At 39.2% G+C, this 25,358-nt stretch overlaps 1 long non-coding RNA gene across 2 annotated transcripts in view; it reads left to right on the top strand.

The window, feature by feature from the left end:
• Window positions 1-7,024: 7,024 nt before the first annotated feature.
• LOC112653774 (uncharacterized) overlaps window positions 7,025-25,358 on the top strand; it is a 39,913-nt gene continuing 21,579 nt past the window's right edge. The window contains exon 1 of one of the 2 annotated variants that reach the window (XR_003132515.3): window positions 7,025-7,122. This is a non-coding gene — a long non-coding RNA (uncharacterized LOC112653774). The remainder of the gene's footprint in view (window positions 7,123-25,358) is intronic. The other variant, XR_007409857.1, reaches the window with a different exon arrangement.

Here is a 25,358-nt window from a genome sequence, read left to right as displayed (position 1 = left end):
CTGCCACACCTCAGGGGTAACACCACACCCTGCTCTTCTGACTTATTTGGGTGTAAACCAGATCATATCACTAATGGAGTTTCCCTGTAATTACTCATGCAGTTATCTTTGTCCTGTGCAGAACTACCAGGTTTGGGGGTATTTGGAGTATGTGATATTCATTTATGTGTCTCACGGTCTAGCTGGCCTTGTGTAGTTCTTGGCACAGACTTGATTAGCTGGATGGATGGATGGATGGATGGATGGATGGATGGATGATGGACCGGTGGGTAAGCAGGTGGCACATTTGCTATTTTAGTTACCTATATCAACCTTGTTCCAGAGACACAGAAGTTTTTTTTTTTTTAAATAATCATTTACTCTATTTTTAAATATTGTCAATTATCATCTCTTCCATGGCCAGAAGCTGAGTCTTTGGATGTTCTGTCACAAGTAGTTATGCTGCTCTGTGCCATATCTCTATATATCAACTTCTACCTCAAAGCCATGCTTCAAATGATCTTCTCACCCCCTACCACCACTACCACCCCCAGTCTTTCCCCTTGAAGGGGATTAGACTATGCCATCCCCAAATATGCCACTTTGACATAAGGGTTATTCTGAGCTGAAGACAACTGAGAAAAAGCAGATGCAGGAAAAGCTCTGCTCGCTCCCCCTATGTGCCTAGAAAGAGGGCATATACTTCTCTTTGAGGAGGCTTCCCCTCTCTCATGTCAGGAAGGGAAGAATGTTCTTTATCACCAGAAATGGAAACAGTACTGAGTCTGCACAAACAAAATCTTACTAAAAAACCCTTATCTTCCATTCATTTCTTCCCAAATATTTACCTCCTCAAAATGTATCTGCTACACATAGAAGCCCAAGCCCCCTTTCCTGTCCTAGACCAGGTCTATAAGTCCCCAGGTGTCAATGCCCTTGGGGGTCTTCACTTCTTTTCCATGGTTGCCTCTCTAGACATATAAAAGTCAACTTCAAATAAAATGTGTATGCCTCTTCACTGTCCACCTGTCTGTTGTCAGTTTGATTCACATATCTCAGCAAGAGAACATCAGAGAGTGGGAGAAAAGCTTTTTCTCTCCTAGAAAATTTATCTCTCTCCTGGTCTGATTTTGGACCACTGAGGCTCAGGATAAACTGTAACCTAGATGTCCTCAGAAGGCACTGGAAAGCTTATAAATGAGCACCTTTTCTAATCAATATACAAATACCTGAGAGGTTTACCTGCTTGAAAACACTTCTCTGATACTTGGAAGCAGTACGTCACAGCTGCCAGTTCAGAGTCCTTGAGAAAAATGCTTCCTCCTCCTTCACATCTCCTCTCCTTTCCTCTCCTTTCCTCTCCTCCCTGACAACACTTCCAGCTCTCTTCCTTTCTTTCTCCTCCCCCCTCCTTCCTCTCCATCACTCCTGAGGGTCCTGTTAGAGACGTCCAATTGTCTCTAGGATGTGCTACTATGCTGGCTGGAAGATCCCCTGCCCCGGGTGGATTTCCTCCTGAAAAAGTCATCCACCCTGATTTAACTTACTTAATGGCCCAATCCTTCCAAACCAATGTGACTGCTAAAAGTCACAATCTTTGATTAGCCTATTTTTGAACACCTCATAATGGTCAGCAAAAAATTAGGTAAGGAAGCTCCAACATCTAAAATCAATGCCTGGGGAACAGTCCCTCATTGTTTAAGTGTTAGCCACCTGCTAGTCCTTGAAGGATCTTCAGAAAACATCTTCAGCTATGGTCTGCTAAAGGACACTGGGGAGTAGTTGGCATCTCCTGCCGTCCCCAACATCTTTGTGGCCACTGGCCTTATGTGGGCAGAACCTCAGAGCTTGGGACAGAAGCTAGAGCTCTCAAAATATCCCTGTGCTCCTGGATACCTCCCATCTGCCTTGTTATTAGATGAGCCCCAGTGCAGAAAATGAGTTGGTATTTGGGGTTCTCATTCTCCTCTATATTTGATTTACAGCAAGGAGGGGGAGTGAGGGAGCATCGGGGGTGGGGAGGTGACTTTGTACCATCATCTTCAAACCAGATGTCTTCCTTTGAGTATCAAAGTAACCACATGAAGAGTTTAATCCTCACACCCATTTGCCTAAAGTTGGAGGAGGGGCTCTGTTTCCACGTTGGGTTTTTTGTTTTTTTAAGATCTTATTTATTTATTCATGAAAGACACAGAGAGAGAGGTGAGATTGCCCTAAGTCTGAGGCCCAGGGCTGCCACTGCCACTCTGAGGTTTAGGATTTTCAGGATTATCTTCTTTATATCCCTTTCATGCTAATGGCCTTGGGATAAAATGTCCTAGAGATGCTTCTCTTTGTTTTTTTGTTAAGATTTTATTTATTTATTCATGAGAGACACAGAGAGAGGCAGTGACACAGGCAGAGGGAGAAGCAGGCTCCATGCGGGGAGCCTGATGTGGGACTCGATCCGAGGACTCCAGGATCACGTCCTGGGCCTAAGGCAGGCACTAAATCAGTGAGCCACCTGGGTGTCCCAAGATGCCTCTCTTTGAAACCATCCCTATAGCTCTGTCCCTGGCAGACTGGAATGTGGCAGCTTCATAGTCCTCCTTATTACCATGTAGGATCACCAAGGACTTACAAAGAACCTTCTACTACATGGAAGAGCAAAATTAATATGACCCACTCAGATGCAATTTTGCCTCTACCTTGCTGTCCCTTTCCAGGAGTGGGGGAATGAATTATAAAATTCTCAGACATAAAGAAGGGTTCTTGAATCTGCTGGAGAATTGGGAAACATCATTTGGGAGATTCACTTTTGGCACTGGAAAAATGCCTCCTGCCTTGACCTTGTCTGGAGGGCTAAGAAAACTGGGGACAAATAGCAGGAGGCAAGAGTGAATGTGAGGACTAGCTGTTGACATTGAGGGCTCAAACAGCACAAGAGGCCCTAACCCAGATGAACTCAGTCTGGCTCCCCACAGCTGTCAATGACAACTCAGATTGAGAGAAGCTGGTGGTCTGTGCTCAGCCTCAGAGTGGCAGTGGCAGGCCTGGGCCTCAGACTTAGGCAATCTCACCCACTATGGGCACTGAAGCTAGAGCTCTCAAAATATCTCCTCCCCCCTCCTTCCTCTCCTTTTTGATAAAAGTGTTAGACAGGAAGGAGTTTTGTAGACCCTAGAAAGACAGGGCAGGGTAGGGAAGGGCCTAGACAATGAGTCAGAAGACATGGGTTTGAAGACATGCTCTGATCTTGAGAATTGTGGCCTTGACCAAGGCAGCTGACTTCTGGGGCCATGACCTCCTGGACCCTCAATCAAGGGTAAGAACTTCTTTTTCTCATGTTTGGCATAGAGACATTGTGGGGATTTTTTGGAAGGCATTTGAAAATGATGATGTGCCACACAATACTGTTATTATAAATTATGAGTAATAATGATAGTAAGAAGGGGAGTCTGAAAGTCAGAGTTCCTTGGTGTTTTTCAGAATTGTCTAAGAAAAAAGGTCTTTTTCTAGGTCAGTGTTTTTCGAAATGTTATTTAACATGACCCTCAATAAGAAAAAATATTTTACACTGTGAGCCAGAATCCATATCCATATGTCTGTGTATATGCATATGCATTAGTCAGGATTCTTTAGAGAAACTGAATCAATAGGAGATACATCCATAGAGATTTATTATGAGGTATTGGCTCATGTAATTTTGGAGGCTAAGAAGGCCCATGATCTGCCATCATGTTGGCTGGAGACCCTAGGGAGCCAATTGTGTAGATTCCAGTCTAGGTCTAGAGAACCAGGCACAAGCAAGCACAGGAGATTGATGTCCTAGCTCAACAGTTGGGCAGAGAGCAAATCCAACCTTCCTCCACCTTTCTGTTCTAATTAGGCCCACAACCAATAGGATGCTGTCATCTGCATTGAGGGGAGGGCAATCTGCTTTATTGAGTCCACCTATTTGTTTTTGTTTTGTTTTGTTTTTTAATGATAAATTTATTTTTTATTGGTGTTCAATTTGCCAACATACAGAATAACACCCAGTGCTCATCCCGTCAGGTGCCCCCCTCAGTGCCCATCACCCATTTGAATGTTAATCTCTCCAGGCAACTCTCGCACAGACACATCCACATATGTTGACCAGATACCTGGACGTCCCTTGGCCCAGTGTTACAGACACATAAAATGAACCATCACAACACACCAAAACAAAGGTTTCACAAAATAATACTTATCTTGAAAAAAAAAAAATGGACTCTGATGTTTCCATTCTTTTTTATTCTACTTTAAAAAATGCTGGTCATAATTCCTTAAATTGTTTCAAAAAGCAATATTAGGTCATAACTGCTGCTCAAAAAACTCTAGACTACTAGATCAGGAGTCAGTAGACCCCTGTAAAGGGCTGGACAGTAAATTTTTTAAGGCTTTGCAGGCCACAGAGTTACTGTTGCAGAAAGCAGCCACAGACAGTGCATAAATGAATGGGCATGGCTCTGTTTCAATAAAACTCCACTTACAAATACAGGCCATAGTTGACCAACCCCTGATCTAGATGAACTCAAGTTTTTTTAGGTAGATATGTACTAAAAGACAATAAGATATAATGCAAATAGCCTTAAAAACCATCTGGATCTCTGAGTCGTTGCAGACTGCTAACAACCTCAATTTGGCCTCATGTATCAACTCACCCTCACGTGGAGAGAGAGTTTTCCAACAGAATAAACAGCCAGCCCTGGGTTCTTCTCCCAGTAAAAATGAACAAACTGGCATCTGGTTGTGAGATGAATTACTGTGAGTCATTGCTCAAGTGCCTGATCAGACCTGAGTAAAAAGAGAAGTCATGCTCCTGTGCCTACAGAACCAAGAACAGATTCCAAAATGTCACATCTTACAATGAACTACCTTCCCTGCCCAACTCCTTCCCCTTTGCTGCAGCTTAGAGAAGCAAGATTGTCAGAATGTTAACTATGGAAACCAAAACAATCCTAAACTGGAAGGTACAGTTCTGTTTTCATTAGGGTTTTCGTTTGACGTGGCATGACTATGAAAGAGGAAACTACAATGCTCATTTTGGTGAAGGGCACGTTTTTATATGAGATTTTCTAATATGCATTTTAAATTATTTTAAAATTTGAATATTTGATGTAGGTCCTTATAGATCCATTTACAATATAATCATTTAAAAACATAAAGATCATTCTTAGCTCAAAGGCCTTACAAAAATGACAGTAAGGCTACATTTAGCCTATAGGTCATAATTTGTGAGCCTCTGACTTAGAGGGACAGAGGGCAGGACAGGACCAAGCCAGCATTATTCAACTTACAAAAAAAAAGTGACAAATTTGGCCTTTGGAATATATGCTTTCAGTGTCATTGCCCCTTTGAAGGGTAGTATTAACTGAAGAGAATTTTTTTTTTTGAAGAGAATTTCTTATATTGGAATTGAGATATTGACTAGGTTAAAAATTAAATACATAAAATACATATGGTTAGAAGATTTTCAAGGTACAACTGTGCAGTTAAATTTGCTTATAAGTATTTTTTATGATATAATGTAAAAATATGGTATTTTAGTATTGTAGATTTAGGGAAAGAAGTCTTCAACAATCAGTTGAAGATACAAGTATGGTGCCGCAGAGTAAAATTCCATGAAAATTCCATATTCTTGAGACCCATACAATGAAGTGAGAAAGGGAAATGTTTACAATCTAGCAAGTAGAACAGAAGTCACCATGAAGATTACACCTGTGTGTCCTGTTATGGGACCCTGAGCACATGCTAATGACATAAAAAAAGCAAAACCATATGAAGAGAAGGTACAAAGAAAATCAAGGATGAAGAAGAATTATACCAGAGGTGGATAAAGAAGAAAAAGTGACATAGTGGAGAATCTGACTGAAAAATACAGGAAAGAACCCCGAGCTCTGTGACAGAGAGCATTTGGGACCATGTGCACTTCTGCCAAACCATCCATCTTCAAAATTCCATGTTGTCCCATCTGTTCTGCCCATCATTATTGTGGAATAACCTGAAGCAGTGTAACTGGAAAGAGAGTCAATTGGGAATTTTAGTCAAGGAGGGAAGCATGGTCTTGGCTGAAAAGGCAGACTCAAACATCAGGTCTAAAGAATGAGATGAGGCTCAAAGTGGGAGAATGAGTGCAAAGATCTGAAGCCAGAAGGAACAGCAATGTGTAGGCATACAGTACCTACAGTGTGTAGGCATGCAGATGTATGTGTGTAGTACAGGGATGCATACTTCACAGAAAAGTAATAAGCTTCAAAACCTAAATGACATAAGGAATGCTGGATCCAGATGGTTAATGTAACAAAAACATAGCCAAAAAATATAAGAGCTTATTTTCTTGGGGATTATCTCAAGACAATTTTGATTATTCACCATTGTTATGCTCATAAATATATCTTTGTGTGTGACATCTACATCACAGATGGCAGACACACAACAAAAGTGCTATCAATAAGAGACAGTCACTACTGATCATAGTTCTCTTTTCCCCTGAGCTCAGAATCAGCCTCAAAATCTTTCCAACATAGTCCCCCGGTATTTCACTGAGAATTAGTTGTGTTTGTTACGTGAAATGAAAGACTTATGCCATCCTAATATATTGATTTAGCTGGTGAGTTTAAATTTTTAGCACAGCATCCACCAAAATTTTATTTTGATTACCACCTCGATTGCTTATTACATTGAGTTCAAGAACCCCTGAGTACTTGCTGCCTAGTTAACTTTTCAACAAACATTCACATTGAATTTTCCATTTGTTTTCCCATTTGTGTAAGTGACAGTCTTCAGACATTTTCTTTTTTTTTCTTTTTTTTTTAATTTATTTTTTATTGGTGTTCAACATTTTCAATCATTATTAGTTTTATTTCCAATGTAAGGATTCCTCCTTCCCCCAAATAATATAGAGTGCTCAGGATTAAATTGCATTCATCTCTGAGGCCTGGAATGGTATTGGAGTTAAGGTTGGTTTTGACTGATTAAAAGTTCACCAACATTCAGAATCTTAATGATATTCTTTCTTTGAATTGTTTTATGACATGCATACATTCTAAGATGTTCTAGATTTTTCATTCTCCTCACTGAAATACCTGTCACTGAGATAACATCATCTAGTTGCTGAAATCCCCCTTTATTGAATAAAAGGTAAGAAGCAAGAAATTCTAGAAAATCTAGTCACAGTTCAGACAATCCCGTGTGAAGGCCTGGAGAGCTATCAAAGCAACAGAGAAGAGTAACACATTAATGTGAGCCTGACATTATAGATATCTTTCCCATCGAGGCATTTGCTAATTCTAAAGCAGCTTAGAGCCAAGAGACTAAAAAGCAGGGTATAAAGTGGCATCTAAGAGACTGAAAGTGTAGGCAGAGATTTTGGTAACTTCATAGAGCTTGGAAGACTGATGTTAAAATAGAAGGATATGTGGTAAACACCCCAGACTTCCAGTTTGAAACATAGCAGGAATAAAACCTAGGAGTAAATGTAAGCTAGAAATAGACCATCTTCCATAAAAACGGACACTGTTGTTCAAACCGCTCAATCCCAAACTGGATTAAAGAGATTTGACCCAATTTTAATAGGCTGCTGTAAAGAAAAAATAAACCCTCTATGGAGGAAGATGTCAGTCAGAGATTCATATGATCTTGATAATTTTCTGCACATAATATTTGACCCTGAATAAAAAAAGTGACTGAACATGCTAGGAATTAGAAACGGTCATTAAAAATCAAAAGAGAAGACAGAATAAATGACAAGCTGGAAGATTTCATTAGTGTTTTTTTTAAGAGACTAATGAAATTCTCAAACTGAAAACGTAAAAACTAAAGGCTAATTAGTTGAGTTAAGCAGTAAATTAGACACAGCAGAAAGGGGGATTAGTGAACTAGAAGATAGGTCAACAGAAAATATTCAGACTTGGGGTGGCTCAGACTGAGCTCAGCTCAGACAGAGCTGGTGGCTCAGTGGTTAAGTGCCCAACTCCTGATTTCAGCTCAGGTTATGATCTCAGGGTCATGAGATCAAGTGCCACATCAGGCTCCTGGCTGGATGTAGAGCCTGCTTAAGATTCTTTCTCTCCATCTCCCTCTGCCCCTCCACCCTCTTCTTCTCTATAAAAATAAAAAAAAAAATATTAAGGAAAATATTCAGACTAAATAATGGAGACAAAAAAGCATCAAGGTACATAAAAGATTTTATTAGATATACAGGTTACATTAATAAGATTTAATATTTGGGGCAGCCCTGGTGGCTGAGCAGTTTAGCGCCTGCCTTTGGCCCCGGGCCTGATCCTGGAGACCTAGGATTGAATCCCAAGTCAGGCTCCCTGCATGGAGCTTGCTTCTCCCTCTGCCTGTGTCTATGCCTCTCTCTCTCTCTCTCTCTTGCTCTGTGTCTCTCATGAATAAATAAATAAAACCTTAATAAATAAGATTAAATACTTTGGATAATTGGTGCACAAGAAAAAAAAATAGGAAAGCATAGGACAGAAGCTACATTTGAAAAGATGGTATACTGAGAAAAAAACCATAAAACTGAGGAAAAGCATCAAATCAAAGACTCAAAAAGTTATTTGGCCCTTAAGTAGAGTTTAAAACAAAACAAAACAAAACTTCCCACAAAGAAAAAATAAAAATAAAAAAATAAAAATAATTAAAAAAAAACTTCCCACAAAGAAAATTCCAAGACAAGCTGGCTCCCAGACCAGATAGACTAGATTATCTTCAATGATAATCCTAGTCCTAAGATTCTGACTATAAATAATAGCTGCATTTTTTCTTATGCATCACAGAGTAGAGAAAAGCTGTTTCTCCTGTGCCTTGCCTGATTTTTGATCCACAAAATTAGGAAATTAATAAAATATTTTTTATTTACACACACACACACACAACCTTCTGAAGAAAGCGACAAGGCTGGATGTATTCACTGATAAATATTTCTAAATATTAAAGAAAAGATCACAACACTCTTCAACATAATTTTTCAGAGGATAGAGTGAACACTATCTAATTAATAATTATAATTAATTAATTAATATTATGAGACCAGTATAACCTTGAGTCCCAAAACTGACAGACATTCTAAGAAATAAAAATTATAGGTAAATTTCTCTTATCAATATAGGTAAATAATATTAAATACCAAACTGAAATCAAGAATATAGGAAAAGATAATATATTAGGACTAGTTTTAAGCTTATTCCAAGAATTTAAGGTTGGTTTTAAAACTCAGAAGTCAATTCATTATTGATAATTTTTCCCACTAACATAATAAAGGAGAAAAATAAAATAATTATGTCAATAACTGTAGAAAACTATTTTGACAAAATTTAACCCTGATTTATAATTTAAAAACAATATAGCAGACTATGTATAAAAAGGAACCTCCCTAAACTGATAAAAAGAATGTCTACAAAATACCAATAGCAAACATCATATTTAATGACCTACTATTGCAATTTTTACCAGAGACTAGAAGTAAAACAATGACTGTTCTCTCTCCATTCCTGTTCGATCTTGTATAAGAGGTTGTGACCATTCAATTTATTATTAAATAAAATGCATATAGACACACATACATTATTAAAGTAAATGTACATGGATTAAAATGGAATATAAATAGAGCTGTTATTCACAGACAACATGATTGTATACACAGAAAAATTTAAAATCTACAAACTTAAAATTAGCAAGTGAATATAGCAAATTTTTTGGGTACAAGGTTAATATCAAAAATAAATTTGAATCCCATATACCAGCAACAATTTAAGAAATGAATTAAACAAATAATACCATGTAGAAGAACATCCAAAACAATTCAAATATCCAAAACCAAACTAATAGGCAAGATTTCTATAGTATAGAAAGAACATTATTAAAATAACATTAATAAAAATTAAGAATTGGAAGGATGTATTCTGTTTCATGGATTAGAAGAGTCACTGATGTAAATTTATCAAATTTTTCCATGTTGACCTAAATTCCAGCAGGCTTGTGCATGTGTGTGTGTGTGTGTGTGTGTGTAGAAATGAACAATCTGAATTTTGAAATTTGTGTGGAAATGTAGTGATCCTTAAGTAGCCAGATAAACTTGAAATATTTCTGATTAGATATTAAAACTTACTGTAAAGGCATTGTAATTAAGTTATTAATTAGTATGAGTATAGACAATTGGATCAAGAATAAGAGTGCAGAGATAGACCCTTGCACTGAAGTACTTGATTTTTGACAGAATGAAAAGAGGATGCTCAAAAGAGAATGCCAGATCAGCTGAAATTTTATATGAACAGCAACAACAAAAATAACAAAGGAAACAAAAACTCGAGCCATACCCTAACCCACATACAAAACTCAATTCTAAATGAACTATAGAAGAAATAGGAGAATATTTTCAGGACTATTTAGTTTGGCAAAGATTTCTTAAATGGGAAAATATAAGCACTACCTGTTAAGGGAAAAATAGATACATTGGACACTATTGAAAGAATGGAATTATAAATCACAGATATGGAGAATATATTTTAATTCATATTACCAGCAAAAAGACTTCTATTCAGAATTTAGAGAGAATATACGAATAAGGAAAAGATCACTAGAAGCAATAGAAAATAGGGGGACCCTGGCTCAGTCGTTGAGTGTCTGCCTTTGGCTCAAGTCATGATCCTGGGGTCATGAGATGGAGTCCTGCGTCAGGCTTCCTGCGGAGAGGAAGGGCTTCCTGCTTCTCCCTCTGCCTGTGTCTCTCATGAATAAATAAATAAAATCTTTTTTTTTTAAAGAAATAATAGAAAACAAAAAAATCAATAAAAAATGAGCAAAGGATTTGAACAGGCTTCTTAAAAAACATAAAAACTGGGGCATTTGGGTGGCGTAGTCCGCTGAGTGTCTGACTCTTGGTTTCGGCTCAGCTCATGATCTCAGGATCATGAGATCAAGTCACACATCAGGCTCCAGGCTGAATGTGAAGCCTGTTTGAGATTATCCCTCTGCCTCTGGCCCTCCTTTCCTCTCTCATTCACTCAATCTCTCTCTCTAAAAAATCATTAAAAAAGTATAAAAAAAACACTAGGAAAATGCAAATAAAAGCCACAGTAAGATACTACCTACACATTCAGAAGAATGGGTAAAAGGATTAACCATACCAAATATTGGTCAGTTGTGGAGAAACTCGATTCCTCATACATCCCCAGTGAGAGTATAAATTAGTGCAACCACTTTGGAAAACTATTTGGTATTCCACAAAAGCTGAATACACTTGCAGCCCATGATCCAGTAGTTCCATTCTTACGAATACATGTGCCGAGAAGAAATGTACACATAGGTTGACTAACACGACATGTTCAAGAATACTCCCAGCAGCCTTGTTTATAATGGGCCCCAAATTAAGAACAACCCAAATGTCCCTCAGTAGTAGAATGAATAAATAAATGGAATATTTTAGAGCAGTGAGATGAATGAGTTCCTTCTTCATACAAAATGTGAGTAAAACAAAGATAACAAAAGAACTGCATGATTTCATTTATAGAAAGTTCAAAAACAGACAAAGCTAATCTGTGGTGTCTATATATCAGGAGAGGGGTAATTTTGACAGAAGAGTACCGTGGTAACTGGACATGCAGTGGCCAACCGTCCTGATTTCCCTGGGGCTGAGCAACCTCGACACAGGATTTTCAGTGTTAAAACAGAGTTAATTCCAAGCAAACTGGGATGGCCAGTCACCCTAACCAGCAGGGTTCCGAGAGGTGCCTCTGTTGGGCTGATGAGGCTCTCTTTGGACATCTGGGTGGTAGTTACATGGCAATCACTGTGTGATAAACTCTCTGGCTAAACATTTATGATTTGTCATCCTCCTTTTTAAAAAGATTTTATTATCTATCTATCTATCTATCTATCTATCTATTTATTTATTTGAGAGATTGTGCACACAAGCCAGGTGGAGGGGCAGAGGGAGAGAGAGAAGCAGACTCCCTGCTGAGCAGGGAGCTCCATGCAGGGCTCTATCCCAGGACCTGGAGATTATGACCTGAGCCAAAGGCATTTGCCTAACTGACTGAGCCATCCAGGCATCCTTCTTCTCTTTTTTCATTTATAATTCATTAATACATTTATTAAGGAGTTTAACCTATTGATAAATGTAGAATGATGAAGGGATATGCAGAAAATGAATTATCCCCAAGTTATTTACTGATTAATGTGTGCTTTTCCTGCTGATTGGAAAAGCATCATGCTGATACTTAGTTACTCACTATATATTTGATTGGTGCCTACCACTAGGTAGGCACCATTCCAGGGGCTGGGAATAGAAAGCTGAACAATGCTCCTATTCCCAGGGGACTTCCACTCAGGTGGCAGGGACAGGCGATTAACAAGCCCTGGATTATGTAACATACTATTAGGTAAGATAGGTGTAATAACAACAACAAAATTTAAAAGGGTCAATGTAGAGATTGACCAGGACTAAAATTTAGGAAAGTGTGGTCTGAGGAGGCAGTTCTATGTAAGTGACATTCAGTGAAGAGACTTGAATGAAGAAACAAGCTAATATCTTGGGGGGAAAGAAGAGAATTCCAAATAAAGGGAGCAATGAGTATCAATCCCTCCCTTTTGAGCACTTATTACAAATAAAACTATTATTTAAAGTCTGCTTTCCCACCACTCACTGGTGGCTCCATTAGGGCAGGGACCACACCTGACTTATTACTCACCATTTTTTCCCACTATCATGTGTGGTATGTACACTTCCTCAGTGTGTATTTGTAGAATGATTAAATTACAGAACCATCTTTTTACAGATCCTTCGGTTTGTTCCTGGGCTATCACTTCTGTCTTGGGAATCTGTTTATTTGTGCCTCAGTTCCACACTGGCTTAAATCCTGACTTTTGAGTTTGTCTTAGCATGTGGTAGTACAGTCGCAGGAGGCGTGAGTCAAGCAGTGGGCTATGTACCGAGAGACAACTCTAAGTAAAAATAGACAGATGGTGTCATTGTTCTCATGAGGGTCAAATCCTGGTAGGATCATGGAGGGAGAAAGGCATTAATTTCACAGGAGAACCTGGCAGTGTTTTCTAGGTCTGAGGGGTAGATGCTTAAAGGCGGGAAATGAGTAGAATATCTTATCAGGATAGGGAAGCAGGTTTGCAGATCAGTCATCGACAAAGCTGCAAAACGAGGCTCAGTTTTTTTATTCGAGGTGAGCTTCTTGGGAGGCCTTTGGAGGTTCTAAAAAGGGCGTGCTATTTCCAGTCCCCAAACCAAGTGGTGAGTGTTAGTATCTGTGAAACGGAGCCCAGAATAAATTCCTGCTGAGATTGTATGACTGGTGTGGTGTGCGGTGTGATCCGTTCATCCGATCCTCCCGAAGTAGCAACACAAACAGCTCAAGCTGTTCCCGTGCCCTTGCTTTGAACCACTGCAGGCCTGGGGCCCAAGGGTTAAGTGTGGATTTAAAACATTAAACAGCCATCTGAGAATGTTCCAGGCAATAACCTGGTTGTGGCCCTTGGCGGGGGCTCGCTTCTCCACTGCCCCAGTTGGGGATAGTGTTGCAGGCTGCCCCAGATTTCGGAGGGTGAGATGGCCAAAGGTAAAAACGTCACTGTCACCGGCCAGGTGAGGATGCCAGGGCAGATTTAGAAACCTTGTCAACCCCATGTGCGGAAGAGCCAACGAGGCATGTATTTTAATCTTTGCACCTCGGTCGCAAACATTTCCAATATTTTGTGTTTCTGTTGTGCTCTCTCACCGTGAGCTTCCGCCCCATTAGGTGAGACCGGGCTGTCTTTTACTTTCTATTTCATATTTTGGTGTAAAGTTTGATTTGATGGCATTTTCACAACCCAAATCATGCCTGATAGGATCTTCATAGGCCATTTAAGTAAATGGAGCTGTTTTACAATGTAAATTATTACCCAGTTTTGCATGTCTGCATTTTAAAAGCTGAGCTTTTGTAAAGCAAGATAGAAGTGCAATGAGGCCTCACCTCCCTGGTTTTTGCAGGCAAGCATGGATGCCCCACCTGGGGGAGGGAGCAGCTCCTGCAATGTATCAGCTGAAATCTCAGGAAGATGGGCAAAGAGTATGGCTGGTTTCTGTGTTCATCAGCGTACTATGATCCTGATTGGACTCATTATCAGAGTCTGATTGTCCTCTCCATCCATATGTGTTCAGAGTCTCATCTCGCAGGGAGAAGGGATTTCTCCCAGGGCCTTATGGATGAAAAGCATCCTTGGCCCTTCCTGGATTCTTATCTTTACTCCTGGGAACAGTAATACTTCTGTGGGAGAATGTGTTGAGTATTAAGTACCTGGAGGGCTTCGAGCCAGCAGACAGCACTCCCAGAGCACCGTACAGTCCCAGGCTTCCTGACCAGAGCCTGTTGCTGAACTTGCTCTTGTCAGACACCAGGCTGTGACCTTTCAGGGAGCAAGGAATCCTGTGTATTTCCATTTGGATGATGCCTGTTGAAGTGAACACATTGGACGTGTGAGATTCGGCTGGGGGACAATGAAATGAGCTAGTCTGCCCTGCCTCCTACATATGGACACTGGGCTTCTATTAGCACATGATGTTTACAGTGATGTTTGTAAAGTAATCTCTATCCACAACATGGAGCTCGAACTCATGACCCCAAGATCAAGACTTGTTCCATGCCCTACTGCCTGAGCCAGCCAGGTGCCCCTATATTGATTTTTTTTAAACTACTGCATCACATGATTTGCAAATATGACACAAAAGATTACTTTAGACCTTCATTTTCAAGTGGAATGCCTTGAGAAGAGATCTTCTGTTCTCCCTGTCCTCCATCTACCTTTTTAAAAATTAGGAGTTTCTAGTTTATATGGGTACACAGAGCACATATTTGTCTCCTTTCATTCTCAAGAGCCAACAAAAAAAAAAAAAAAGAGCCAACTAAAATTGGAGAGAAGTATAAAAAAAAAGTTAAATGACTAACAGTAAAGCAATAGATTGGGGAGGCAAGGAATTAAGAACATGGCCAATGAGAAATTTCTAATACTTTCAAGAGGCCAAAGCCAATTGGAGCATTTGATACACAGAACGAGGAGAAAGCAGGAGTCAGAATTAAATCATACCAATCATAGATTTAATCTTTGGTGATTGGGAGAGAGGGAATCTGGGACCCTGCCCCCATCTAAGGAGCAGCAGTGGAGATCCCAGATCTTTATCTTGACAAAGCAGAGCCCTGGACAAACCTGATTTAGCTTTGATTTCCTATCAGGTCCTTTCCTTATTAATTTGTTTATCCAACACTTAAACTGACTCCTGATAAGTGTCAGGCAATGGAAGCAGCAGATCCAAAGATGAGTAAGATATAATGTGCATCTTTGAGGAACAACAGGGACTAATGGGAGAAGCAGATATATAAGCACATAATTACAGTGCTGTATGAGAAGTACTATACTGAAGTGCTACAGAATCACGGAGGATGGACACTCCATTCTTGCTGGGCAAGAAATGAGACTAGAAATATTTTTTAAAGGAGCTAATGTTTGATGTGAGCCCTGAAGGAGTCTAGGATTTCTCAGGCAGAGAACAGAAGAACATACTAGTGTTTAGAAGAAATAATAGGCCCCAAATGGAGTCACTTTTGCTAAGCCTCCCCAAAACTTAATACATACTCTCCCTGCAGTTTCAGCCTCTCCAAGGAGTGAAATTTTAAACCAATCAGTCTGGAATTTCCTGATCAGCACTAAGTGAGGTAATTTGCAGGATAAGACTCCCTGCCCTTCCCCCTAAGGGTCCCCTTCCCCTTCTTCTCCTCCAAAACCCATTTCTGCCTATACAATCTCTCCATTTTGTAGAGCTCCACGGAGCTCCCTTCTAAAGGATGCTGCCCCCATTTAAAAAAAGAAAAAAAGAAAAAAAGTCAGGCTCTACCTCTTTCCTGAGGACCAGTGCAATCATAGCTTTTATCAGAATAAACTGGAAATACCCAAGAACTCATAACTCAACAGATATATCACCAGTATCGTTCATCAAACGAAGATCTATGTGGGTCAAGAGCTCTTATTGAGATTTAAAAACTCTCTTAGAGATGCAGTGCCATTTGCTTTAATCTTATAATCAATATTAACTACTCAGAATGATATTTGAAATAAAATTTGTTCATGTGTGCATGGAGAGAGGTTATCTCTCATAGAAGACTCAAGCATTCATGAAGTAGAGCATTTGAGATAATCATATCACAGCTATCACATTTAAGTGTATACCCCAAGCTAGGCAATCTCAAGTGTTTTTCTCCTTTTCTTCTTCCAAATTTCTATCCTAAAGGGTATTATTGTACAAATTTTACATAGAAGGAAACTACTAAAGATAAGAGAGGTTAAGGACAAGTCCAAATTCAACTCAGCCAGTGATAGGATCAGGATTTAGACCAAATCTGCTGCTTTTACCTATGACTGGGGCATACATTCTTCTAGAAAGGCAACATTCTTCTAGAAAGGGCCAAATAACAAATACTTTAGGTTATGCAGGCCAGTCTCTGGTCTGAGTCCTCAACCTTAACAATGGAATGGGAAAACAGCCAGATAATAAATAAGCCAGTGATCATGACTATGTGCCAACAAAGCTTCACTTATGGACTCTGAAATATGAATTCTCATATGTCACAAATATTCTTATTTTTATTTATTTTTATTTTTTATTTTTTTTTTTTTATTTATGATAGTCACAGAGAGAGAGAGAGAGGCAGAGACACAGGCAGAGGGAGAAGCAGGCTCCATGCACCGGGAGCCCGACGTGGGATTCGATCCCGGGTCTCCAGGATCGCGCCCTGGGCCAAAGGCAGGCGCCAAACAGCTGCGCCACCCAGGGATCCCTCTTATTTTTATTTTTAACCATTAAAAATGCAGCAACCGTTTTTAGCTGAAAGCTCTACATATATGTACTTACTCTTATTATATATATAAAGTAATATAAGATACATATATCTATCTTATGACCTTCCTATTGAACTATGCAAGTTCATTTGAGTGCTACTTTAGACCGATCTATCACTGATGCAGTTTTGCTTGTATGTGAAGGTAAACTACTTCAATTTTTATTTCTGTTTAATGGGTTCTCGTTTTTCATATGTTTTACTAACAGAGAAGTCATATATGATTGTCACTTTCATCATAATTATTATTTGAAATCAGGTATTTCCATGTGGAGATAAATGATTTCTTGCTCTTCCTTCATCTCTCATTTTATTAACAGCTTTGATGTTAACAATTAGCCAAACTCTGATTCTTGATAAAATTTCATAAAGAATGATTGTTTTAGCATTAAAAAAAAAAAAGGCCAGAAACTGGCAGTGGGTTGGATTTGACTCTTGGGCTATAGTTTGCCAACTACAGACACACTTCACTATACCTCCCCCAACTTTGGAGGCAAGAGGAACGTTAAGGGTGCCTGGGAAGCAAGTTTGAGAAAAGGTAGAGAAGATCTGGAAAAAAATTTTGTGTCCCTTGAAGTCTAGCCCAGGAATGAGGGGCACTGGTACCAGAAGAACTTTATCTCTCTGTTAAATCTGATGGTCTGTTAGCACAGAGGCTGTTGTGACCCAAATTGAAATGCCAGAAATAACCTTATAAGTCTGCAAACTCCAGGAATCTCTGGTTCAGCCTTTTCCCCCTCCAGGTCCATACAAGTTTTTCTATCAAGTTTTCACTTCCTCACCCTTTGAGAAGGAAGGAAGCAAAATAAGAAAAGGGAATGTGACAATCACGCATCTGATAACAACATGGACCAGACTCCTGCTCTCACTCATTCCTTCCTCTCCACCTCTGTTATTCAATATTGACTATAGATAATTGAAAACATAAAATAACAGGGGTCTGAGAAACAAAACAGAAGAGTATGTATTTCCTTCTCATGGGAATTGAAACAGCCCAAAGTGGATCTTTCCACCTTATTGATCTGCTGTCAACTGGCTGCTTTCAATGGGTGGCCCAAGATGACTGCTCCCTTCTGGCCATCATGTCTGCATTCCAAAGAGAAAACTGTAGAAGAGTAGGGCTTTCTCTTTTCAAGGCATTTCCATTTCTGCTTACATCCTGAAGGAACATGGTCATTGTTGTACCTAGGTGCAAGGAAATCTGAGAAACGTAGACTTTTATTGTTGACATTCAAGTATCCAGCTAATATTTCAGGTACCAGGAAGGGGAGAAGAGACTGTTAGTGTATAATTAACCATTTCTTCCACAAAATTCATTGCTACCTTCTGCTCGACTTTTACCTCTACGACACTGATACAAAAGGTTCTGACCGCTACTTCTGTCTTGAATAAAGCCCAGAGTGCTCATCCGAACTGCACCTTATACTTTGTGTATATCTGCCTCTCCTGGCCACCAATACCAACATTCAGTTTCTTTTTTTCGTTTATCCTCTTTCTTTACCTTTCCTCATTTACTACCCTGGCTCCTTTCAACTGGATTCATGACACTACACTTTGGCAACAGACTCTGAGACTAGTGTAGGACCTTCCAGGTTGACCTGATTTCCAAGACTCTCAACCTGATCTCCTTGGATGGGTCTTCTACCCATTTCACACCGAATTTGTCTTCCAGACTGAACCTGTTACTTTTAAGCTAACATTGAATATCTGAAGCATAGACAGGAATCCATTTTGATCCCAAGGGTACATTCAAAAAATTATAAAGGGAGGGGATCCCTGGGTGGCGCAGCGGTTTGGCGCCTGCCTTTGGCCCAGGGCGCGATCCTGGAGACCCGGGATCGAATCCCACATCAGGCTCCCGGTGCATGGAGCCTGCTTCTCCCTCTGCCTATGTCTCTGCCTCTCTCTCTCTCTCTCTGTGACTATCATAAATAAATAAAAATTTAAAAAAAAATTATAAAGGGAAAACCACAAATACAGAAAAAAATGCCTAATTAACCATTACTTTTTCAAAAAATCAAGTTTAACTAAAATTTAAAGAGCTACAACATGGTCTCATTATTAGTTATTATTAAATCCACAGTAATAAATTTACTATTTGATTTACTGATGTGCACATCTAAGTTTTGAAGAAACTATACATATATTAGTTGGATGGCATTCAGTAGCACACAGTTACTAATAGGATACAGTCATTAGTGGAATTCCTAATTTAGGTTTGATTTTTAAGTACTGAAGAGAGCAAAATGAGACATTCCCTTTTGTTCTTTTCTTTCATATTTAGAAGTTTAATGACAGTTTAATGTCATTGGAAGAGATTTTTTTTTCATGTTTTATAGACTAATTTCTTTGTAAGAAGTAGGGATAGTTCCATAGACTAAACTTTTTTCCTGAAAGCTATCCTCTCCCAAGCTAAAGTCCCCTGGTTATAAAGTTAAAATGACATAAATATGAAATGTGCTTGTTGGATATCCTGGATTAAATAGACTGTTACAGAATTCCAGTCATGTATAATATGCAGCCACCCGAGTGCTCTGAGGCCAGTATTGTTCCTTGCACTTGTATCTCTCTTATTGACCAGATATCTTTGTTTGCAGTCTAGATATGTAGCTTTGAGGTTAAGAAATTGGAAACAAACGCATGCCATAGGAGAAACTTATACTAATGATTTGAGTTTACTGGATCAATCTTTTGAGGTTTAAGAATGTTGTGATTGAAAGTATTTTTTATCTTTTTCCTCATCTTTGCCTCCTCCAGAAAAACTTCTCCAAATGCTTACATGACTTTTCAAGGCTCCTTTGAGTCTGATTTATGTCTTTTGGGTGTTATGCTGTGCAGAAACTGGCCTGGAGGCTGCCCAGGATGATTCTGTTTATATTTATTTGATTTAGTTTTATACTTTCAACAGATAGGGAATAGTGTACCCAAAATGGCCTCTAGCAATGTGTTCATCACTTAGTCTATTTTTTTTAAGATTTTTTAAGATTTTATTTATTTATTCATGAGAGACAGAGAGAGAGAGAGAGACAGAGACAGACAGAGAGAGAGGCAGAGACACAGGCAGAGGGAGAAGCAGACTCCATGCAGGGAGCCCAACGTGGGACTCAATCCCGGGTCTCCAGGATCAGGCCCTGGGCTGAAGGCGGCGCTAAACTGTTGAGCCACGGGGGCTGCCCCATCACTCAGTTTAAAGCATGGGACATAATCGCTCCTCTAGTTGCCAACAGGAAAGTTTAGGGCTATAGATGAAGATACACTGTATTTATATGTGTGTGTGTGTGTGTGTGTGTGTGTAGTGTATATGTGTGTGTGTGTGTGTGTGTGTGTGTGATACACTGCAGTATATGTTGGAAACTAAGTGGGCATTAAACTGGGGACATTAAAGTACAAGAGTTTAAAAAACATTACCTCCAATCCCCTCTATTTTCTCAGTGTATCTGCTCCAGATGTCTTTATACTAAGAACTAGGACCCTCCTCTTGTTTATGAAAATCTACACACTATTGCAGCTATAGTGCTCTTGTTATGGTAGCCACACACTCTTTCAATGCCAAGCTTTCCTGGGTCCACATTTGTGCACACTAGGTGTTTTAAAGAACTTCTCAAAGAAGGTGGTGATTGAATTTTTAAGGTTTTTGATTGAAGTGAGGTTGACACATTTAACTTTTTAGAGTTAAATATTTCTTGAACTCTTACTTCCATGCCAGGTATATATGAAGAGGCAGTAGAGAAGTTAGTTGAGAATTTTCCCTCCTATGGGTTTTAAAGATTTATTTATTTTTATATTTTATTTAAATTCAATTAGCCAACATATAGTAAACACCCAGTGCTCATCTTATCATGTGCCCTCCTTAATTCCAGTTACCTCATCTATTTTATTTAGAGAGACAGAGAGTAAGCAGACTGGGAGGGGGGCAGACAGAGGAAGAGATTCTTCAAGCAGACTCCCTGCTTAGCTCAGAGTCCCTACCCCAGGCTCCATCGTAGGACCCTGAGATCATGACTGAGCCAAAATCAAGATTTCGTTGCTTAATCAACTAAACCACTCAGGTGTCCCTCCCTCCTATGGTTTTTAGAGTGACGTTCAAACAGAGTGACTCTGTCACCGCCACTGCTCTCATTGTGCTTAGTTAGTTGGGCTTTGAAGGACCATTAGGAATCTCGCCTATGAAACAGCTCTTTAGGAAAGCAGGAAGGGTTGACAAAATGTTTCCAGATTCCTAAAATTGGCAACAGGTATAACATAAAAGAGGCATAATAATCAATCCATGGTTGCCAGTGAATGAAAGGTGAAGGTAAGTGGGGAACAAGTCTGGAGAACTATGAATCGAAGATATATAGCTCCTATAAATACTAAAGAAGACAAGATATTAATTTCAGAGGTAGCAGGTTTCTGGACTTTTTATAGTCATTATTAAATAAAAGTCAATGGCTACATGATGAGATCCACCAAAGCTTGTACTACTTGCACTGTTCTATTCCTATTATAGAGAGGAAATAGCTTTAACAAGCAATGGAAAGACCACATCTCAGCAATTACTCTGGCTTTTGCTATTGGTATGAGCCTCATGTCACTAAAAGCCTATTGGAAAGCAGCAATTATACTGGAAATGTAACGCTCTGTTATCATCATCAGAATTACTTCCTCCACATGTTGCTAATTCAGAACAGACACAACATGGACTTCTTTATTGGCCAGAGGGGAATTGACATTATCTTGGGCCTTGTCCATATCAAGAGAGATTTCCGTTTCCTAACACATTTTCCATAAATTTACTGCAGAGGCCTAAATTGAATATTGTGACTTCAAAGTCAAGGGCCTTTAGGAGATTAGATAATCAGAGTTGGCTGAATTGAAAGGTTGAGTTGCTGTCATCTGCCTTGGCTTGTCAAGATGCTCGTAGGAAGCACTAGGTCAAATGTGAGGGGTCTCTGCTCCATGGCCTATTGTTGTAACCATGTTAAGACAAAGAATCATACTGGTCTCATCCTTGTCCAAGGGAGACATTGCCTAAGATAAAAGAAGCCGGTATATTTCTGTGAGATTCAGGGCGGCTCATGGATTGGAAAAGATGTGGCCGTTATCCCCCGGAGGTGTTAAAAGACAACAGCTATTTTGAGACCAGGGTTGGACTACGCTTGGTGAAAATAGCCTGAAGCTATAATGATCCTGAAATATAACATTATCTTTGATATCTGCACATGGTTTATGCTTTAAGTGTCATCACCATAGGTCTCCAATACCTTGATCAGCCCATTCAGTAGAGACATTAAGGTAACCACAAACTTCTTGTTCTTGTCCCTCTTCCAGTGAGCTGGCTCCTTTGCTGGTCTTCAGGCCTTCTGGGACCAGTCAATTATGAAATAAGAGCATACATTCTCAGTGCTAAGAATACCCAAGGAGCCTGTGGGGGTGGGAGAGGGAAGGGACAATGATTAAATAAATGAAACTTTGCATGAGTTCCCATTGTAAATGGGTTCTGAAGTTTAATGGGTTGTTGTGCCATAGAAGAATCTACATGCTACATGACTTTCCCACATATCTCCTCCTTCCTATCTCCTTTCTCATTCTCTGATTTGCCCATAATTAGCAGGTATGAAAGGACTTAAGCTAAGTAGTGAGACAATGTTGTCTGTGTTTGGCAGTAGTGAAGAAACTACAATCTGTTTTACTAGGGACTAGATAGTCCAAATGAGCCAGCATCCAGGGTTTGGCCTCTGAGAGGAGGAGTCTCTCAAAGAAACCAAAACCAAAAAGAGAATGTGCCTAAGTTAAAAAGTTGGAGAGAAACACTGAGATGTGTTAGAAAGAGCAAAGCTTGGGTGTCAGAAAGGCCTGCATATAAATTTCAATTCTGTCCCTTATAAATTGTACGGCCTTGAGAAAGTCATTTCATATCTATGACCATCAATTTCCTTGTCTATAAACTGAGTATAATAAAAGGCTATTATAAGGTTGTAAGAAATATATATTGTGTCTGGCACATGGTAGGTATGTGATGAATATGAATTATTATTCTATCATCATTATCATCATTTGGGCTGAGGACCATGCTGAAGATCTCAACCTTAATTGGCAAGTCTAAAGGGTAGGCACAGGTACCAAAAATAGTAGACAAAATCAAGAATCTGAATTGGAGTGAAGTGATTCCTGAGCTGTGTGTTAGGAAAGCTGAAATGCCTGTAGCTTGTCTCTACTGGTCTTGAGTCACATGGTATGTGAATGGGTCAGTCTTGTTGAAGTGTATAAGTGGGTCAATACTCTCTACCAGAGAGTGAGTTTGGAGCTCCTTTCCTGTCCCCAGGATAGAGCTTGTCTGACAGGAGCTTCTGGATGCCATCCATCCATGGAGATGACATCTTTCCCTCCCCTCTGCTGGGGCTGGGCTTCTGTGAACATGAAGGTGAAGGAAGCAATGGAATGCAGTCCTCTCTGAAAACCCAAATTCAGATCTTTCAGAAAGGGTGTTCATATTACTTTATTGCTTCAGGTATAATCATGAGGAAAGAGAGGACCATGGAGGGGGGCAGGAAATGAGGGAGGAAGCTCTGATAGGGAGAAAAAGGCATCCAAGACTACAAGACTAAAAAAATCAGAGAGCTTACTGCTTCTTACCTCCAGTACTTATGAGTGAATTTTGTACTTGAGAAAGTGATGTCCTCATTCCTAAAATTAAGAATGGACTTTAGGTAACCACTAACATTAGGCAAGAAAGTAAACCCTTATTATTTCTCCATTTCCTTGTCTATAAAATGGGAATGCATGAGTCTAGACTCTTAAAAATCATATTACATTGTTGTTTGTTTTTTTGTTTTTTTTGTCTCACACCCTGGTGTTATAGATTCATTAATAATTGCAACTGATTGTATAAGAAACAGAGATCAAGGCAGGGTTTACATTTACACATCTCTCAGAGGTCCCCACCCAGAGATGCTTAGCCAAATTTATTCCAAATTAAGGAGATTTTGTATTGCATGTGTTTATAAAATGGAAAAAAAAACCCACTTTTGCTTCTTCTGCTCACACTTCTGCCAGGACTAATTTAAATCCAGAAGAAATAAAGAAGTTATGAAGAACTCCCTTTTGCTGTGTTTGTTTTTCTAATATTGTGTGTTATTGTATAACATTGATAACACAATATGAGGACCAAAAATAAGCTAGGCTTCTTTAGTTCAACTGTATTATTGGTTTCTAAGCAATGGTGGGGACAAAGCCCATAGGGAAATTTGACCTGCCAGACACAGTGCTGATGGGAGTCTGTGAGAATTAATGGAAGCCCTTTTGATCTTTTATTATTATTATTCAATTTGTCAAGACCTAAAAAAAAGTTCACTCATTTCTGTCCTGACTCTGGCAATCAGCAATCTGTTCTCTGTATCTATGAGCTTGAGGTTTTGTTTTGTTCTGTTTAGATTCTACATTTAAGAGAAATAATACACTACTTTTCTTTCTCTGTCTTAGTTCAGTTAGCATAATGCCCTTGAAGTCCATCCATGTTGTTGAATATGGCAAGATTTCATCCTTTTTATGGCTGAATAATATTCCATCATGTGTATGAACCATATGGTCTTTATCCATTCATTTATAAGTAGACACTTAGGTTGTGTCCATATTACGGCTGACGTAATTAATGCTGCAATAACATAGAGGTGCATGTATATTTTCAAGTTAGTGTTTTCATTTTCTTTGGATAAATATACACAGAAGTGGGGTTGCTGGATCATAGGTTTCTACTTCTAATGTTTTGAGGAACCTCCACACTGTTTTCCATAGTGGCTAAACAATTTGAATTCCCACCAACAGTGCACAAGGGTTCCCTTTTCTCCACATCCAACACATTCCTTGCCAACACATGTTGTTTCTTGTCTTTTTGATACTAGTCATTCTAACAGGTGTGAGATGATATCTCATTGTGGTTTTGATTTGCATTTTTCTGATGATGAGTGAGGTTGAGCATCTTTTCACATACCTATGGGCCATCTGTATGTTTTCCTTGGAAAAATGCCTATTCAGACCTTCTACCCATTTTTAAATCAGATTGTTTTTTGTATTGTTATTGAGTTGTATGAGTTTAATAGTTTGGATATTAGCCCCTTCTCAGATACATGATTTACAAATATTTTCTCCCATTCAGTAGGTTGCCTTTTCATTTTGTTGATAATTTCCTTTGTTGTGCAGAAGCTTCTTAGTCTTGTTTATTTTTATTTTGTTTCTTTTGCTTTTGGTGTCAGATAAAACCATCATCTTCAAGACCTATGTCAAAGAGCGTACCACCTATGTTTTCTTCAAGAAATTTTATAGTTTTTGATGTTACATTCAGATCTTTAATCCATTTTGAGTTAATTTTGTGTAAGGTATAAGATAGCCATCCAGTTTCATTCTTTTACATGTGGCTTTTCCAACACTATTTATTGAAGACACTGTCCTTTCCTTATGGTATATTCTTGGCTCTTTTTGTGGAAATTAGTTGGCCATGTATACATGGGTTTA

The sequence above is a fragment of the Canis lupus genome, chromosome 3 (genome assembly GCF_003254725.2).
Source record: "Canis lupus dingo isolate Sandy chromosome 3, ASM325472v2, whole genome shotgun sequence".
Taxonomy (NCBI): domain Eukaryota; kingdom Metazoa; phylum Chordata; class Mammalia; order Carnivora; family Canidae; genus Canis; species Canis lupus.
This window is presented reverse-complemented; position numbering and strand designations above follow the sequence as displayed.